We start from the raw sequence: 10,999 nt of genomic DNA, 5'->3' as shown, positions 1-10,999 counted from the left end.
GAGAGAGAGAGAGAGAGAGAGAGAGAGAGAGAGAGAGAGAGAGAGAGAGAGAGAGAGAGACATACAAGAGACTTTACAGATGCTGGAAATCCAAAGCAACAGAAACAAAATGCTGGAGGAACTCAGCAGGTCAGGCAGCATCTGTGGAAAAGAGTAAACAGTCGACGTTTCAGGCCGAGACCCTTCATGTTTATGTGTGTGTCTCTCTCTCTCTTTGTCTGTCTGTGTACCTACGTGTGTCTGTATGTGTGAGTGCATCAGAAACATGTAACTGTGGGTTTTGTATGACTTTGTGGCTGTGTTTGTGTATAATGTGAACGTGTGTGTGTGCCTGCAAGTGTGAGAGGGTGTGTGTCAATGTCAGAATCAGAATCCGGTTTCATATCAGCCGCAGACGCTGTGAAGTTTGTTGTCTTTGCGGCGGCGGCACAATGCAAAATATAACAATGGAGAAAGAAACGTGAAAACCAAACGTCCCTCGACCCCGAGCACAGAAGTCCACACCGGACCTGCCAGTGGTCCGGTTTCGCACCTTGTTGTAGCACTGCTCTTGATACCCTTCACTTGCCCGCGTTGAGTCCACGTTCCTCTGAACCTTCCCGACCCACGTGTCCGTCTGAGTGGCATTCACCCCGTCCGGGACTCCTCCGTTCCAGGGGAGTGAAGCCCCAACCGGCTCCAGCTCTCCCCGTGGCATCGTCTCTCCGGTCCGGGTAACTTCCCGTGCATCTTCCAGCTTATCGGCAGAACCTGGCGCCCCGCGTGTGGCCTCAGGACAGGTCCCGACGCCCACACTCAGTGACCCTGACTGATGAAGGCCGGTGTACCGGGGGCGAGGGGAGAGAGGGGTCGAGGGGGAGAGAGAGTGGGGAGAGTGAATGGAAAAGAAAGGGGGAGAGCAAGGGAGGGAGGAAAGAGGAGAGAGACCGAGATCAAATGGGAGAGAGAAAGAAGGTGGAGAGTGTGGGAGAGAGAAACGGAGAAAGTGGGAGAGAGGGGCAGAGAGAGGAATTACAGAGTGGGTGGAGAGCGAGAGGGAAGAGCGAGAGGTTAGAGTGGAGGGCGAGGGATATGAAAGGCGAGGGAGAGGGGGTTCGAGAGGAAGGAGGAGACCCTGAAAACCACCTGGAGATCCATTCCAACACCACCCCCTTCCCTTGAGGAGGAGCGTCCCGAAGAGCAGGGTTTGTTGCCGTCGGAGCACGCCGTCCCAGTCCCAGCTCTCACCCCCCACTCTTACGGGTAGTGGAGACGGCAGGGGAGGGGATGAGGGGGGGGGGACAAGAGGGCCGAATAAAACGGACGGAGGTTAGGGTGCGAGAGGACCTTACCTGTCCTGCACGGCCGGCCGTCTCCCGGCAAGGTCGAAGAGGGCAGAGGGTGAGGCAGCTGCTCTGGCAGTGACGGCACTTTGCCTGACAGTCAAATCAGTTCCCAGGCAAATGAGGGAGCGGCGAGTGGGCCCGCCAGCCCCCACGGGGTTTTGCCAGACTCATGACACTAGTCATTAAACCACTCCCGCGCGTCCATGTTGCCGTCCCTCTCGGCGCCTCGTGTGCACCCGGCCGGGGGCCACTCGCCGCGGATGCCGGCTCGCCGTGGCAGATGGTGTAACCCCATTACGCCGGGTTCAATTCCCGCTGCCGCCCATGAGGAGCTCTCCCCGCCACCGTGCGGTCTCCTCCGGGTGCTCCGGTCTACCCCCACAGTCCAAAGGTTAATTGGTCACATGGGTGTAATCGGGCCCGTTGGGTCGGAATGGCCGGTCACCGCGATGTAGCTCCAAGTAAAATAACTAAAACCAGAACCATGACAAATAGCAGCAGAGCCGGGCCATTCGACCCATCGGGAATGCTCTGTCATTCCAACATGGCTGATTTATCTCCCCTCTCAAACCTATCCTCCCTGTAAACCTTTGATTATAGACTCATCAATAAGCTATCGACCTCCACCTTAATGACTTGGCCTCCGCATCCGTTTAATACCATAAGCCCTCAGAGCAGAATTAGGCCATTTGGCCCATCGAGCCTGCTCCACCATTTCATCATGGCTGACCCATTTTCCCTCTCAGCCCCCAATCTCCCGCCTTCTCCCCATGTCCCTTCATGCCCTGACCAATCAAGAATCTGTCAAACTCTGCCTTAAATATACATAAAGATTTGGCTTCCACAGCCGCTGTGACAAAGAATTCCACAGATTCATCACTCTCTGGCTGAAGAAATTCCTCCCCATATCTGTTCTAAAAGGAGGCCCCTCTATTCTGAGGCTGTCCCCTCTGGTTGTAGACTCTCCCATCAAGGCCTTTCACCATTCAATAGGTTTCAATGAGGTCACCATTCATTCTCCTGAACTCGAGGGAATACAGTCCCAGAGACATCAAACGAGCCATTCAATCCTGGAATCATTTTCTTGAACCTCCTTTGAACCCTCTCCAGTTTCAGCACTTCCTTTCTAAAGTAAGGAGCCCAAAATCAAAGTGAGGCCTCACCAGTGCTTTAGAAAGCCTCAGCATTACATCCTGCTTTTGTATTCATTGACCTGCTGAACAGAGCCTGCTCCCGAATGGATACGCAGGACAGTACTGTGAGGATCATGGTGTTTGATTTCTCGAGTGCCTTCAGTCCCAAGCAGCCCTCGTTGCTGGGCAAAAGCTCCGTTCAGTGCAGATCCGGACCTCCATTGTATCCTGGGTCACGGACTACCCAACTGGCAGACCACAGCTTGTGTGGCTTCAGAGCTGTGTGTCAGACATGCCTACAGGCAGCACTGAGGCCCCACATGGGACTGTATTGGCTCCCTTCCTGTTTGCCCTGCACAGCTCAGACTTTAGATACAACACTGAATCATGTCATCTGCAGAAATTCTCTGATGACTCAGCAATGGGTGGGTGTATAAAGGGAGGACAGGAGGATGAATACAGGGCCCTCTGACTCTCTGACGGTGGTGTCTGAAAGAGGATGCAGTCCAAGTTGCATGCCATCTTGGATATGACTCCCATCCACTCCATAATGTACTGGTTCGGCACAGGAGTACATTCAGCCAGAGACTCATTCCACTGAGATGTAACACTGAGCATCACAGGAAGTCATTCCTGCCTGTGGCCATCAAACTTTACAACTCTCCCTTGGAGTGTCAGACACCCTGAGCAATAGGCTGGTCCTGAACTTATTTCCACTTGGCACGATTAATTTGTTATTATTTAATTATTTATGTTTTTATATTGCTGTATTTCTTCACTATTCTTGGTGCGGCTGTAATGAAACCCAATTTCCCTCGGGATCAATAAAGTATGTTTGTCTGTCCTGGTGGAGGACTTTGTCAAATGGTGCAGGCTGAATCATCTGCAGCTCAACATCAGTAAGACAAAGGAGATGGTGATGGGACTTTAGGAAGAGTAAACCTGCTCTGCTCCCTGTTACTATGGATGGTGAGGACATGGATGTGGGGAGGACCTAACAGTATTTTGGGGTGCACCTAGATGACAGATTTGAGTGGAAAACAACACCGAGGCTGGGTACAAGGGTCAGAGTCACCTCTACCTCCTGAGGAGACTGAGGTCCTTTGGAGGATGCAGGCCTCTCCTTCACGTGTTCTACCAGTCTGGTGTCACCAGTACAATCTTCCATGCGGTGGTGTGCTGGGGCAATGGCACCAACACGGGTGATGCCAACAGGATCAATAAACTGATTAGAGAGTCTGGCTCTGTTATAGGAGTCAAACTGGACACACTGGAGGCTGTGGTAGAACAAAGAACCCTTCAGAAAATGCAACCTGGACAATGTTTCTCACCCTCTGCATGCCACCTCGGCTGAACAGAGGAGAACTTTTAGTAATAGACCGAGACAACTGTGCTGCTCCAAACAGCACAATATGAGGTCAGTCTTACCCTCGGCCATTAGGGTCCATAATGAGTCAACCTATTGCCGGGGAAGTGAGGACCCCTCCTGTTAAACTGTTTGAGGTATTTTTTTTATTCTTTCTAACTTCTCTTCAATATTTGTGATGCTACTGTAACACAGTAATTTCCTTTGGGATCAATGAAGTGTCTATCCATCCATATTCTACTCCTCTTGAAATGAATGCTACCATTGCATTTGACTTCCTCATTACAGACTCAGCCTGCAAGTTAACCTTTAGGGAATCCTGCACAGGCACTCCCAAGTCCCTAGGTGCCTCAGTTTTTTTTTTGAATGTTCTCCTAATTAAGAAATCAGTCCACCCACTCTTTTCTTCGACCAGAATGCACGACCATTCACTTTCCGACACTGTATTCCACCTGCCATTTCTTTGCCCATTCTCTTCATCTGTCTAAGTCCTTGTGTAGCCTTTCTACTTCCTCAAAACTACCTGTACCTCCATCTATCTTCATACTGCCTACAAACTTTGCAAATAAGTACCTTGTAATCAATTCCACAGATTCCCCACCCTCTGGTTAGAGGAAAACCACTATCACGTCTGCCTCCACCACCACCCCACCATGCATTCTCTGTGTAAAAGAACTTGCCCTGTACATCTCCTTTGAACTTACCCCCACTCGCCCTTAAATTGATGCCCCTAGTACTATCATAGAACCATAGAACATTACAGCACAGAAACAGGCCTTTTGGCCCTTCTTGGCTGTGCTGAACCATTATTCTGCCTAGTCCCACTGACCTGCACCTGGGCCATATCCCTCCAAACCCGTCTCATCCATGTACCTGTCCAAGTTTTTCTCAAATGTCAAAAGTGAACCCGTGTTTACCACTTCATCTGGCAGCTCATTCCACACTCCCACCACTCTCTGCGTGAAGAAGCCCCCCCTAATGTTCCCTTTAAACTTTTCCCCCTTCACCCTTAATCCATGTCCTCTGTTTTTTTCCTGCCCTAGCCTCAGTGGAAAAAGCCTGCTTGCATTCATTCTATCTATTCCCGTCATAATTTTATACTCCTCTATCAAATCACCCCCTCATTCTCCTACAATCCAGGGAATAAAGTCCTAACCTATTCAACCTTTCTCTGTAACTCAGTTTCTCGAGTCCCGGCAACATCCTTGTAAACCTTATTAATATCCTTCCTGTAATTCAGTGACTAGATGTACTTGAGGCTCTATCACACATTTGTTAGATCGCACTTGGAGCATTGCAGTGCAGTTTTGGGCCCCTTATCTCGGAAGGGATGTGCTGGCACTGGAGGAGGGTCACGAGAACGATCCCAGGAATGAAAGGGTTAAGGCCTGATGAGCGTTTGATGGTTCAGGGTCTGTACGTGCTGGAGTTTAGAAAAATGGGGCGGGGACTGCGGTGGGATCTCATTGACGAGTAACAAATAATGAAAGGCCGAGACATGGCGGACGTGGAGAAGATGCTTCCTACGTTGGGGGAGGTGGGGGGGGGGTCTAGAACCAGATGCCAAAGTCTCAGAATAGAAGGGAAGTTCCTTCTCATCTCTTCGGAATAGGGACGAGGAGGAATTTCTTCAGCCAGATAGTGGTGCATCTGTGGAATTCATTGCCCCAGACGGTTGTGGAGGCCACGTCACTGGGTATACTTAAAGACTTGGGTGATAGGTTAATGATCAGTAAGGGTGCCAAAGGTTATTGGGACAGGGCAGGTGTACGGCTTTCAGAGGGGTACCTTATGAGAACAGGTTGAGTGAACTCGGCCTTTTCTCCTTGGAGCGACGGAGGACGTGAGGTGACCTGATAGAGGTGTACAAGATAATGAGAGGCATTGATCGTGTGGCTAGTCAGGGGCCTTTTCCCAGGGCTGAAATGTCTAGCACGAGAGGACACAGGTTTAAGGTGCCAGGGAGTAGGTACAGAGGAGATGTCAGGGGTAAGTTTTTCACACAGAGAGTGGTTGGTGCATGGAATGGGCTGCCAGCAATGGAGGTGGAGGTGGATACAATAAGGTCTTTTAAGATAGGTACACGGAGCTTAGAGGGCTGTGCAGTAGGGAAGTTCCAGGCAGTCTCTACAGTAGGTTACATGGTTGGCACAGCATTGTGGGCCGAAGGGCCTCTAATGTGCTGTAGATTTCTGTGTTCTATGTATATTTCTATAATATCAAGTAAAAGAGAGGTGAGAGTGGAAAATGATATAGAAGATGGAGGGGAGATTTGATGGAGGTATACAACACACAACACTCAAAGGCGTTCCACAAATTCCCCCTCTTGGGGTTCAACACCAACCTTAATGTCCGAATCCCACCGGCACTCTGAGATGCCCCCATGGCTATCACAGCTTTGCCCTCTTTTACACATGCCTTTTCTATCTCTCACTACGTTCTATCCCACATCCTAGCTGCTGTTCGGAGGGCTGCTCATGACTCCCATCGGGGTCTTTTTACCCTCGCACTTTCCTAACTACATCTTCTGATCCTATGCCCCCTCTTTCTAATGATTTGAGTGCATTCTCTTCAGCAACCCATCCACGCCACCCCCGCTGCCTTCCTGCCTGTCTTCTCGATACAATGGGTATCCTTGGATGTTAATCTCCCAACTATGACGTTCCTTGAGCCACGCCTCAGCGATGCCCACAGCTCATCTACCAATCTCTAACTGTGCCACAAGACCTGATTCCATATGCAACATGCACTCAGATATAACACCTTCACGGCCTGCACTCATTATCCTTTTCGATTTTACCCCCCATGTGACACTTCTGCTCACTGTGACTGCGATTTTGCCCCGTCATCTGCCCGTCCATCCTCGCAGTCTCACTACATGCTGCATCGCCGTCACAGGAAATCAGAATCCACCATCAGAGATCCTCACCACCCAGGCCGTGCTCTCTTCTCACTGCTGCCATCAGGAAGAAGGTGCAAGAGCCTCAGGGCTCACAACACCAGGTTCAAGAACAGTTACTACCCCTCAACCATCAGGCTCTTGAACAAAAGGGGATAGCTGCACTCATCTGTTGAGATGTCAAAGTTAAAGTGCACTGATTATCAAAATATGCAACCTCGAGATTCGTTTCCTTACTGGCAGCCACGAAACAAAGGGACCCATTCAATCTCAGCTGTTTCTAAGGGTGGAAGTCAGCAGAAAGGGAACTATAGACCTGTAAGCCTGACATTAGTGGTGGGGAAGTTGTTGGAATCGATTGTTGAGGATGAGATTACGGAGTACCTGGAGGCACATGACAAGACAGGTCAAAGCCAGCATGGTTTCCTGAAAGAAATTCCTGCCTGACTAACCTACTGCAATTTTCGAGGATATTGCAAGCAGAGTAGTCAAAGGAGATACAGTAGACGTGGTGTACTTGGATTTTTAGAAGGCCTTTGACATGGTGCCACACATGAGCCTGCTTAGCAAGATAAGAGTCAATGGAATTATAAGGGAGTTACGAGCATGTGGAGAATTGGCTGATTGGCAGAAAACAGAGAGTGGGAATAAAGGGATCATATTCGGGCTGGCTGTCGGTTACCAGTGGAGTTCCACAGGGGTCGGTGTCGGGACCGCTGCTTTTTACGATGTATGTCAATGATTTGGACAATGGGATTAATGGATATGCGGCTAAATTTGCTGATGATACAAAGATAGGTGGAGGAGCGGCTAGTGTTGAGGAAACAGAGAGATAGTTTAGGGGAATGGGCAAAGAGGTGGAAGATAAAATACAATGTTGGAAAGTGTATGGTCATGCACTTTGGGGGAAGAAATAATACGGGCAGACTATTAGCTAGATTGGGAAAGAATTCAAAATGCAGAGGTGCAAATAGACTTGGGAGTCGTTGTGCAGGGTACCCTAAAGGTTAACGTTCGGGTTGAGTCGGTGGTGAAGAAGGCGAATGCAATGTTGGCTTTCCTTTCTAGAGTTATAGAATATAAGAGCAGGGATGCGATACTGGGGCTCTATAAGGGCTCATGAGATCACACTTGAGTATTGTGTGCAGTTTTCGGCTCCTTATTTCTGAAAGGATATACTGACATTGGAGAGGGTTCAGAGAAGATTCACAAGAATGATTCCAGAATGAAAGGTTTATGGTATGAGGAACATCTGGCAGTTCTTGGGCTGCATTCCCTGGCGTTCAGGAGAATGGGGGGGGGGGGGTCTCATAGAAACTGTTAAAAAGCCCAAACAGATTAGATATGGCAAGGTTATTTCTCAAGGTAGGGGATTCTAGGACAAAAGGGCACGACTTCAGGATTGAAGGACGTCCTTTTAGAACTTCAGTCAGAGGGTGGTAAGTCTGTGGAATTTGTTGCCCCGAGCGGCTGTGGAGGCCAACTCATTGGGTGCATTTAAGGCAGAGATAGATAGGTTCTCGATTAGCCAGCGCATCAAAGGACATGGGGCGAAGGCAGGGGAGTGGGGAAGACTGGAAGAATTAGATCAGCCCATGATCGAATGGCGGAGCGGACTCGATGGGCCGAACGGCCTACTTCTGCTCCTGCATCTTATGGTCTGAATAAAAGCAGCCGGACAGCGCTCGGAACCGAATTTCACGCTGTGATCGCAGCAGGCCACAGCCACCGCTCGGCGCAATGAGCCGATGTCCCCCAGTCCCACGACCAATGGTCTCACTTTACGCACTATTTATGTTGCTATTTCCTTATTTATTCATATTCGCATTTGCAGAACTCGCTGCATTCTTGCATTGAATCTGTTTACTATTCTATAGGTTTGCTGTGAATGCCCACAGGAAAATGAATCTCACGGTTGTTTGTGGTGACTCTGATAATAAAACTCACTTCATTTCCATCGACTTGTACACCCGCTGCCCCGTCCTCAGCCCCAACACTCCAATTCCATCCCTCTGCCAAATTAGTTTAAACCCTCCCCAGCAGCTCTCGCCCGCAAAGATATCGTTCCTCCTCCCACCCCACCCCCGGGTTCAGGTGTAATCCGTTATTTTGTACTGAAATGATGGACTACGAGTTCCTGAATGAATAGTTCATTCTTGTAAATATTTTTTGAATGAAGATTATTTGAAAGACAAGTGGACAGGTACGTGGACAGGAAAGGTTTGGAGCAGGGTTTCGTAAACGGAGGGCGGGGTGGTCCCTTCGTAGGTTTTAGCAAATAAAACGGCGTGAGGCGTGAGGCGTTTTATGTTTAAGAAAGCCCGTGAACAACTCTTCGGTCGTTACAACAAACACGGCAACACAAAGCGCGGTAAAAAGAGCTTTGCCTCATTGCATCATCACGTCAGACCAGCCTCTAAAAGGGAAACCCCAACTCAGTGTCGGTGGGTTGTGAAATTACATGGAACTCGTGAACTCGCATGGGAGAAGAATTTACATCTTTATTTTCACCAAGCTCGAACTGAAACTTAGCATTCCCTTCCATCACGAATGTCAGCAGCAGGCAGTACCTGTGACTTTGTCACAGACAGGATATCGCGGAAATGTTCGCATCGCGTCGCAAATATCTCAAAATGGTCTTCACGGCGCTCTCACCGCTGCCTCGACTTGACACGACTTCCAAAAAGCAACAGTTAACTTGCCCGCTTGTCGTGTGCCGTGTCGTATGACGAGACGCGAGCGTGTGCTCCTTCCGTGACCGTGATTGTTCTCGGCAGCCGGAGGAGAACGTGCAAACTCCTCACGGGCAGCGGCGGGAATTGAACCCGCGTCGCTGGCACTGTAAAGCGTGCTCACCGCCACCCTACCGTGCCGCCCCAGGAAAGGAAGCTACAGGGGTATTATTGTCGCTGCTTTGTTGCGAGGGAGGGGGCTGCCTTTTTCCGTGTGGGCCATCATGTCTGCTTTTGTGCAGGGTTTGTGAGTTTTGTTTCTCCTTCCTTTACGTGCAAGCAGGGGTTTAATGTCCTTTTTTTCTATTCCGTGACTACCTGCAGAAGGGGACGATCAGAGTTGTGGTGTACATGCATACTTTGACAACAAGATGAACGTTTGTAGGATGTGGAAGCTTCAGAGAGAGTGCAGAACAGATTCACCAGGACGATGTCTGGATTAGAGAGCAGGTCTTGTGGGGAGAGGTTGAGTGAGTGAGGACTTTTCTCTTTGGAGTGAAGAACGATGAGAGGTGACGTGATGGAGGTGTACAAGATGGTACAAGGCATAGATCGAGCAGACAGCCAAACTTTTTCCCAGGAAAGAAGTGACTAATAGCAGGGGTGTAATTTTAAAGTGACTGGGGGAAAGTAGAGGGTGGATGACAGAGGTAAAGTTCTTTACGTGGAGAGTGGTGGGTGTGTGGAACACCCTGCAAAGGGTGGTGGTATAGACAGATACATTCGGGGTGTGTAACACACTCATAGGTACGTGGATGTCAGAGGTAAAGTTCTTTACGTGGAGACTGGTGGGTGTGTGGAACACCCTGCAAAGGGTGGTGGTATAGACAGATACATTCGGGGTTCTGTCGGTAAAGTTCTTTACGTGGAGAGTGGTGGAGTCCTCCCTCCTCCTCACTCCCCTTTCTCTGCCCATCACCCTCCCTCCTCTCCACTTTCCCACTTCCCTCCACCCCAGTCATTCCCCTCTCCCCCCTCCATTCTCCTCAATGTCTCCCCCTCTCCCTTGCGATGTTCAGCCTGGGGGGGGGGGGGATACAGGGACTCAAGTCACCTCGTTGTAGGGAGGATGTGGAAGCTTTAGAGAGAATGCAGAATAGATTTACCAGGACTATGTCTGGATTAGAGAGCAGGTCTTGTCAGGCGAGGCTGAGTGAGTGAGGACTTTTCCCTTTGGAGTGAAGCAGGATGAGAGGTGACGTGATGGAGGTGTACAAGATTGCAAGTGGCAAAGATTGAGTGAACAGCCAGAGACTTTTTCCCAGGGCAAAAATGGCTGCTATGAGGGATCCTAATTTTAAGGTGATTGGAGGCATGTATTATAGGGGCAGACATCAGAGGTAATTTCTTTTCAGAAAGAATGATGGGATGCATGCAACACCCTACCCGGGGAGAGGGGGTAGAGGCAGAGACATTGGGGACATTTAAGAAACACTTAGACAGGCGCATGGGTGATGGAAAATGGAGAGGTATGTAGGAGGGAGTAGCTCAATTGATATTAGAGTCGGTTCCACTTGGCGGGACGAGTGGCCTGCACTGCGCTG

This window comes from Hypanus sabinus, chromosome 32, assembly GCF_030144855.1.
Source record: "Hypanus sabinus isolate sHypSab1 chromosome 32, sHypSab1.hap1, whole genome shotgun sequence".
NCBI lineage: Eukaryota > Metazoa > Chordata > Chondrichthyes > Myliobatiformes > Dasyatidae > Hypanus > Hypanus sabinus.
This window is presented reverse-complemented; position numbering follows the sequence as displayed.